Raw genomic sequence first — 6,988 nt, forward strand, 5'->3', positions numbered from 1 at the left:
TATTATTATATATAATAAAATATATTCTCTTAACCTCCATTATTCCTAAAATTCATTCTTTGATTCTGGAGAACACGGACTCATCCCAGACACTGTCCAGGTTGAGAGCTTCTTTCTGCGGTGTCAGTGCCTTACGGGGTGGACCCTTATTCTGCCAGCTGTTCCCAGGTCATGTGGGTGGGGCTGGCTCACCATTCCTGGCCCCCTGTCTTCCACAGCCACACACATTTGCACGTACAGGTCTCATGGTGGGGGGCGGCATCCCCCAAAATTCACGGGAGCACGAAGCCTTCATAGCACCTGTTTTCACTCGCTGGACAGTGGTCTAGGATAGCTCTGGGGAACCCCCACTTCCGGATACCAGCACCCTCTGGGCGCTCTGTGAAGGCAAGTCCTGCCCGCCTGCATTTCTGACCACCCTGTGGAGCTATGCCAAGAGCGTAACAACTCTGCTTCACAGGACGTAAGAAAGTAGTTTATTCCCTGCCTCTAGGAGTGACCGTGGCCAAGAACCCGGGCGTGAGTTTCCTGGGATGATGTCCTTCCCAGGGAAAGGGGTGTAAGAACTTCCAAGCCAAAGAACAAAGAAAGCCAAAGTCAGCCCATTTGCCAGGCACACGGCGAGGGCATCAGCCAGATGAGATGGCTCCTCTGGAGCCGGTGGAACGGCTGCTCAGCTGCAGGGTCGCTGCAGGCTGTGGGTCCGTGAACCTCACCAGATTCTGAGGTTGCCTGTCTGTCCTGAGAATTTGAAGTCAGGTACAAAAATTAAAGCAAGCGTCTGTTTTCCTCAGGGCCGAAGATAGCCGGAGATACTTCCGGCTTTTCAGCCTGCAGCGTTGCATCAGTGACCGCAGCAGAGGTGGAACACTCTTTTCTTTAAGTACACTGTGTACGTATGTTTCCATTTGTAATTTTTTAGCCCCTATGTGCAGTATGTAGTGACCCCAGTCCCCGTGGGGAGTCGCTGCACAGGCCTCATGGGCATCCCATTCTTTTTACGTCCCTGGCCCCTCCACTCCCCACATGTCCTGGGCCTTAACAAAGATACGGCACGCCTGTAATCCCAGCACTTGGGAGGCTGAGGCAGGAGGATCGTTGGAAGTTCGAGACCAGCCTGCGCTACAAAGTGAGCTCAAGGCCAGCCTGAACTGCACAGTGAGACCCGGTCTCAAAAGGACAGAAACAACAACAGCAAAAAAGATGCGTCTTTTCAGAGAGCTGCCCCGCCGCCCGGTTCTTGCTGTCGAGGTCCCTCCTCTTGGTCTCGTTTGAACTCAGCTGTCTCTGCCCCATCTCTTCTGAGGGCCAAGGCTCGGGACCTTACTGCGAGAGCTGGGGGGATAAGTTCAACCTGTAACTGCAGACGCTATCGGTCCTCGTGAGACGGTGACACGTCTGTGCACACTTCCTCGGTCCTGTTCTTCAGGAGTGCTGGGGCCATCAGAGGAGCTTTCAGACTCCAGGAACTTGTCCCCCCAAAAGTCACGTCCCCCCAAACCCCAAACGTGTCCGTCCTGGACACAGCCTTTGTGGAGTCTCGGCCTGGCCCTGGCCCTGGCGGCTACGGCTCAGCCGCTCTGCCCCTGGTTGCGTGACCTGTGGCAGGACGCTCCACCTCTCTGAGCCTCAGTCTCTCCGTCTGTAAGGGAGGTAAATTTGGGCCTGACCCTCAGAAGTACTAGATCCAGCCCGGAGCCTGACCGCAGGACACATTAACAGTGTAGTCTGAAAGCACTCTTTGGTTGCAGGTTGCCAAATCGACGCAAGCTCGCTGGAGCGCGGCAGAATTGACAGGCATCTCCCGAAGTCAGCTGTGGCAGCGTGGCCTGGGCCAGGTCAGCGCAGAGCTGTCAGCCCGAGGGGCTCTCTCACCTGTCCCATCCACCCTGCTTCTCTGTGCTCAGGTGTGGACAGAGACCCGCCCTCCCTGGCTGCCAGTCACTCTGCCCCATCCCAAATTCACACAGGGTTGCCAGCGGCTTGGGGCTCCCTTGAGGTCTGAGTGGCCAGGACAGCGGGTCTTCTGCACTAATCTGCAGGCTTAGCATGGTGCCCAGCACGTAGCAGGTGCTCAAAACAAGGTAGCCGCTCCACTGTCATGTTCCTAGTCTGCGTCCTTCTGGAGTTGGACAGGGCCTCCAACAGTCAGCTCTGCCCGCTGCGCCTGTTGGACTCTGCCACTGAAGGTGTCCCCTGTCTAGCATCTGCCCCTCAACAGTGTCCCCTGCCCCACACTGGCCTCGCCCCACTTGCTGATGGGCCGAATGTCCCTCCCCCGGGCCTGTTTCGGGGTCTCCTCCTGGGAGAGGACTTCCTGTGCCCTCCCTGTCCTTTCTGGGAGGAGCACCCCTCTCTAGGTCGCACCCTATGTCCTTGTAGGAGCGCGGGGCGGTGGCCTTTCGCCCTGTAGGCTGCTGTCCTGCCCTGGGCGACGCTGGGCTGCCTGGGACAGGACCTGGCTTGATTTGCTTCCCTCCCTGTGCCCTGCCCTGCCCTGCCTGGCGGGTAGCCACGCGCCAAGCTGATTGCGGAGCTGAGGAATTTAACTCGGGGTCAGAATCCCTGCCGGAATTTTCCACTGAGATAAGCGAGGGTGAAGGTCCTACTCTCTCAGAGGCCCAGGAGGCAAGGACAAGGACATTCCAGAAGTGCTGGACTCAGATAACTATGACCCCTGGGGTCGCCTGGCTGTAGCTGGGTCCCGGGTGGACGTGGGTGGGAGCTGAGGGAAGGGCTGCCTACTGGCAGAAAACTCTGCCATGAAGATCGGAGAGCAGAGCGGGTGATGCCAGTGGTCTTGCATGTTCAGGGCTTCTTCAGCCAGCGGGAGGAGGCTCAGCCTGGGTAGTCCCCAGATGTCCCCAGGCCGGGAAATCCTACTCTGCCCCCATAGTTGTGGTTTTCTCTAGGAAGAATGTGACCCGTTGGGGCATTCTCTGAGTAATGGCCACTCTGGAAGGTTGGTGAAGTGCCCCGGGAAAAACATACAACTTGGTTTAGCCACAGGTTAAGGTTTATTTTTATTTATTTATTTATTTTTTGGTACTGGGAATCGAACTCATGACCTTGTGCTTGTCAAGCAGGCACTTGTGCCTCTAGCTACATTCCCGGCCCCAGGTTAGGGTTTAGATCCAGATCCTCTGAGCCCGGCCTATGCCCGTCTGTCCTTGCATCCCCATCCGCTGATCCCTGCTGGTCCCCAGTCCTCTCTGCCCCTCTGTGTCCTCCTTGGTCACTTCTGCAATGCTGCACTTCGTGTGCTGGTCCAGAGGGTCTGGGCCTCTCTCTCTCTCCTCCTCCTCCTCCTCCTTGCCCCTCCTCCTCCCTCCTCTCCCTTCCTGCTTCCTCCGGGATCTCAGAAGCCCCTCGCCTGTCCCTGCCTGGGAGCCATTTGGGAAGGGTACACTGCTGCCGCCAGGGTCTAAAGGGTGCCCATCCCTCATGTCGCCCCTTCCCTAACCTGACCTGCTCATGGCTTCATGGTCACAGCTTGGTTGAGGCAGCTTGATGCCCACCACCAACCTCTGGGCCAGCACGGCTTTCAAAGCCCATTCTGATCACAGGTACAAAGCTCCCACGTGCGTGTGCTGGAACTAAAGTGCGCCTCAAGTCTCCTGTGGTCAGAGGTGTGGCTTTGAGAGGTGACTAGATCACCTGTGGATTAGCCCACCAGTGAGCGCCCAGCTGAGCGTGCTTTAGGAGGCGGACCCTGGGTGGGAGGGGGGCCCAGGGCAAGGTCTTTGGGGGTGCATCTTGCACCCTGACTCCTCCCTCCAGTTCCAGCCTACCCATGGGGCGTGGGAACACAGGCCCCCGAGCTTGTTTCCCAGTGCCCACCATGGAGGGAAGATAGAAATTCAAGCTGGGCATGGTGGCTATTCTTATAATCTCAGCACTCAGGAGGCTGAGGCAGGGAGATCACCAGGAATTCGAGGTCAGCCTGGGCTACATAATGAGATCCTGTCTCAAAACATCAAAAGAAAAGAAAAGAAATCAGGTGAGATTATTTATTTCGTGGTACTGAGGATTGAACCCAAGGCCTTTGCACTGAGTTACATCCCTAGCCCTTTTTCTTTTTCTTTTCTATTTTGAGACAGGCTAAATTCCAAGTTGGGCTGAAACTTACAATCTTCCTGCCTCAGCCTCCCAGTGTGAAGCACCATACTTGGCTTCCGGTTGTTGCTTTTCCTTCACTTTTTTTTTTTTTTTTTGGTCTTTTTGAGATATGGTCTCACTGTGTACTTCAGGCTGGGCTTGAGCTCATTTCGTAGCCAGGCTGGCCTCAAACTCGCAATGATCCTCATGGCTCAGGCTCCTGAGTGCTGGGATTACAGGCATGCACCATCACTCCTGGCTCCTTCACTTTTTTTTTTTTTTTTTTTGGTTTTTTTCCAGTACCGGGAATGGAAGTCACAACCTTGCGCTTGCCAGGCAGGCGCTGTGCCTCTGAGCTAAATCCCCAGCCCCTCCTTCACTTTTTTAATCTTTAGCTGTAGATCAAATCCACACGAGCTTGTGGTCCCCAGCTCCCTGGAGAAAGAGTAACATCTAGCTCCCTGGTAAGGCCTGAGCCGCGGGATGTCTACTCCGTCTACACCGAGGGTGCTGGGTAGAAACGCTCAAGGTCTCAAACTACACAGGAAATGAACAGGGAAGGAGTAACAGGTCCGAGCGGGCCAGCACTGCCCATCTTCCTTGGAGGAAAGGAAGCGGATTCCTTGAAAGACCTGGTTAATACCCTAAGGAAACCCGAGTCCTCATTCAGCTCAGCTGCCAGTTTGGCGCTGCCCCTTGTGTGCCCCAAGGTGACTTTTTGTCTTGTTCTCTTTGCAAATCGACCATGGCAATGAACTCTACCTGTATTCCTGTTCTTGCATGGACATTTACTGCTGACTGCCGGGGCGTGGTGACGCAAGCCTGTAGTCTCAGCACGTGGGAGGGAGGCTGAGGCGGGAGGGTTCATGGAGTTTAGGGACAGCCTGAACCACATAGCAAAAAAAAGTTGCCAGACATTTTGTCTTTCTCTGTCTCTGCCCAAACCTAACACCCCAGCCACACCCAGAGGAGAAAGTCATCCTCTCATCCAGCCAGGCCCCCCCGCTAGGAGATCCTCCGGCCTCCCGGCCTCCGCTGGGGTGCATGGAGCCCAGGCTCCGGTCCAGCCCTGCTGCTCCTGGCTTAGCCGGGGTCCCAGCGGTGTGCCGAAGGGGCGAGTGTGTTGGCCCAAACTCCTTCCCTCTCTCCGGGCTGCTGGTGCTTCCCTCAGCTGGGTGACTCCATGCCCCCTTGAGGACGGAGCCCAGAACGAGGTGCACCCCTGTGAGACCCCAAAACAAAGCCAGACATGGGGCTGCAGCGGGCTGAGGCAAAGCCCAGCCCGGAATGTGGCTTCTGGCTGCCTCTGCCCCGTGGCTGCCTGACCTGGGTGGACTCTACTCTCAGCCTGGGAAGGGCAGAGGCTTGCCCCCCTCAGGGCTGCCCCACGGCCCCACCCTGAGGCTGCGCTGCGGCCTCCTGGCTCAGCGATCTGCTGCCAGCCCAGCCCCAGGCAGGGGACCTCCCTTTCCCCGGCAGGGACACAGCTGCTGACCCAGTGGCCCGCTGGGTGTGCGGTGCTGGCCGCCTGGCGTGCGTCAGGGCCAGGAGCTCCTTCTTTGGGTCTCCCTTGGGCTTGGTCAGTTCCCAGAAGGAAGGAGATTCCTATTTGAATTTTCCCCCGGGAATTTCCAGTTAAAGGCTTTAAACAGAAACTGCTGTGATGAGGAGGGACTCCCGAGGAGTCCTTTCCAGTGATATGAGGAAGCTCAGTTAGCACGGCTCGGGAGGGCTGGTGAATCGTGAACCCGGAGCAGTGCACATGCCTGGTGTCCCAGCGTTGGGGGACGGGAGGAGCTCATGGAGTTCGAGGCCGGCCTGGGTGACACAGCAAGACCTTGTCTCAAAAAACAATGAGAACAGCTCCATATCTCGTTTTTCTTCGCTATTAAAGGGCCACTTTGTTTGGAAAGCAACGGGAGGGCTGGAATGCCTGCAGGGAGTGGGTCTCAGTGACTTTGCCCACCCGGCAAGGAGGACTCGGGAACAGCCTCTCCGTCACGCGGTCCTCCCGAGGTGGGGGCCTGTCCCCCAGACACAGCGGCCCGATTTCTCTCCTTCCGTTTTCCCCTTTGGTGAGGAAGGAGAGCTTGAGAGTTGAGGATGCCCGAGGTTGGGGAGAGGAGGCCCCAAAGCGCACCACAAGGAGGCTGGGTGTGAGCGTGCGGGGTCCCCACCTCCACATCGCCTGCCTTCAGCAACACTCGGAGCGCATTCTCAGGCCCCGCGGGAGTCATAGCTAGTTCTCTCTCTCAGCAGCGGGCGAACACTTACGATGCATAATCACCCAGACGTTACACATGAAAATGTTTCCTGAAAGAAATTCGGTGCTTAGAGAAGGAATGCTAACCAAGTGCAAACCAGTGACAGGGAAGTGACGCAGCTGGTGGGCAGCAAGGGGTCTCCCTTGGCCTTGAGCGTAGGTAGCCCCGGAATAGCAGGGCCTCTGCTGTACCTCTGTCTTTGTCCTAAGTAGGGTGTGTGGCCCGGTGTTGGTGTTTGTCTTGAAGGTACATAGGGAAGAGCCTAGAACAAAGGCGACAAAGGCACCAGTCGTGGTTGTGATGCCCCCGCCTTGCCTTTGTTGCCCAGAATCACCTTGGCTGTTCTAGTTCCCTTCTGGTTCCAAGTGAGGTTCAGGACAGTGTTCTCTAATTCTGTGAGGTATGCTGCTGGAATTTTGATTGGAATTGCATGAAATCTGTATAACAGTTTTGGCAGGGCTGGGGATTTAGCTCAGCGGCACAGCGCCTGCCTGGCAAGTGCGAGGTCGTGAGTTCAGTTCCCAGTACCGGAAAAAAACCAGAAAAACAGTTTTGGAAGTATGGCCATTTTCTCTCTCTCTTTCTCTCTCTCTCTCTCTCTCTCTCTCTCTCTCTCTCTCTCTCTC

Source organism: Chinchilla lanigera, unplaced genomic scaffold (genome assembly GCF_000276665.1).
Source record: "Chinchilla lanigera isolate Chin_1 unplaced genomic scaffold, ChiLan1.0 scaffold00141, whole genome shotgun sequence".
NCBI classification, from domain to species: domain Eukaryota; kingdom Metazoa; phylum Chordata; class Mammalia; order Rodentia; family Chinchillidae; genus Chinchilla; species Chinchilla lanigera.